We start from the raw sequence: 2,291 nt of genomic DNA on the forward strand, positions 1-2,291 counted from the left end.
GGGCAAACTGAGGATGGTTGGGTGGTTGAGAGTAAATAAAAAGACATCCCTTCTCTCCCCCTCTGTCCTGACTTTGTTCCAGAAAATTATTCAAGGCTGATGTAAAGTACCTGGCAAACAGTGGGCACTCATTCATCCAAAACCACTCTCAGAGTGGCCTCTTGGTGGCTGGCCCTGTGGCCCCCGCCCCTGTGGCCCAGCCAGAGAGACCCCATCCCGCCTCTTCCCTGGGGCCTGGTGGGCTTCGGGGAAAGCAGGACCAGCGGCCCCAGAGGAGAAGGCTGGGGGCATGGGGGCCCGGGCAGCTCCCTGGGATGATCTGTCAGGTGCAAGCTGCGCTGTGGAGATGCGTCGTCTCGGGGGCATCCCGGCAACTGCACTACCTGTTTCTTTCCTGGCACTCAGTCATCAATGCGCTGCCGCTGAGCACAGGCTCTGGCTTCCGGAAGTGGTGGGGGCGCCCAGCTGGGGGACCTCGAGCCTCCAACTGTCTTGGACACACGGTTCACTGAGCCCAGGGCTGGGGAACAAGAGGTGGGGGTGGGACCAAACAGACAGACAGACGGACCGAGCCAAGATGGCCCCCAAGCTTAGTCACTGTTTCAACTTTTCACATTTGAACCCAACACAGCAGATGTCAAACTCAGGCCCCTGCCCAGACTCCCACATCCTCCCTCCCTGCTCCGGGCCCCTCTGCCTCCTCCTACTCGCCCCCCACCTCCGCCGGGAGTTTATGGATGGCTCCCAACCTCACCCTGACACTGTGGGGTCCTCACTTCCTGTGTTTATCTTGGAAAGGGTTGGGGCTCTCTCCTCTCACCCACCGGGGCGGCTGACTGGCCGCCCCACGCAGGTTACAGCGCCTACGCTCAGGGCACACAGCACGCGCGTGCGTGTGTGTGTGTGTGTGTGTGTGTGTGTACGCGCACACACATGGGCACCGGCGTGTTGGTGTCCCGGGCGTGTCTGTGGGGCCAGGAAGCCCGGCTCTCCTTCCGGGATCTTCATGTCCCCTGAGCAGGTCTGTAGGGGTGTGAGGGGATAGTGTGTCATCCCTGGGGACCCGAGTCATGTCAGGTGGAGGCAGGCACACAAGGGACTGAGCGCTACCGGCTGCATCCCCAGGCACAGCTCTCTCCGGCCTCCCCCGTGTCGCTCCCCGGTTTGCCAGGAGAGCTGAGGCTCAGCGAGGTGACGTGGCGAGCCGAGTCAGAGAGCGGCTGAGGGGGTGCAGGGGAGTCGAGAGCCCAAGGTGTGCCTTTTTTTTCTTTCCTTAATAGCTCCGTGGTTTTTCACCCTAATTGGAAACATAAAAATGTATAATGAAGAAAAACAAAAGAATCCATAATTCCATGAAAGAGAACCATTGTTAACATTTTGTATATATCTTCCAGACTTTTCTTCATGTATATATACATGCATATAGAACTTGTTTAATTAAAAATGGGATTGTATTATCCATACATCTTCTTTCCCTCCTTCCCCCCTTCCCTCCCTCCTTCCTTCCTTTCTATCTTTTTTACTTTTTATTATTACAAAACAACATATACGAATGTAGAGAGAATAGCACAAACAACCCCCAACACACGGGTATGGGGCGCGGGGTTCCGGTAGTAAGTCTGGGTGAGCAGCTTGTCCGGAAGCCGCTGTCCTTGCCCTGGATCATTTCCTCAGAGAATTGTCTGGACCAAGGGAGCACAAAGGGTGTGGAAGATTCTACTCCTGGTGCCCAGTGGCTTCCTCCCAGAGCTGTCCACCACCCTCCTCCCACCTGCACCCCCAGGGAGGGTCCAGTTCCCTCCCCTTGGAAACACCAGAGGTCCCACTCTGAAGGCTGGGAGGGGTCCTTGGGGTCCCTGAGAGGTGGGACCTGTGCAGGGAGAACCCGGACCTCCCCCATCTCCTCTCATAGCATCCCTTCCCCCACCATTGCTCACAGCAACCCCACAGCCAGCTCCAGCTTCCCTAACCCTTGGAACCCCTCTTCTCCCAACCAGAGGGAAATCTGCTCAGCGGCCAACAGACGTTATGCCTGATGACCAGTTTGATTTCCTGCACCGCATTGCTCACGCATGGAGCACCCAAGGGTCCCAAAGGTGAGCAAGGCCCCTGGGAGATCGGGCAGTGGAGGAGGCCTTGTGTACACAGCAGACAGTGTTGGGGGCTGTAGCCAAGGAATAGCATTAATCTCGCTCAGCCTTGTTCTCTTCGTCTGTGAAATGGGGATGATACTCGTAGCAGCCTGGTTCGATTGCTATGAGCACTACATAAGGTCATATACAGGAAGCGCC

Source organism: Orcinus orca, chromosome 1, assembly GCF_937001465.1.
Source record: "Orcinus orca chromosome 1, mOrcOrc1.1, whole genome shotgun sequence".
NCBI classification, from domain to species: domain Eukaryota; kingdom Metazoa; phylum Chordata; class Mammalia; order Artiodactyla; family Delphinidae; genus Orcinus; species Orcinus orca.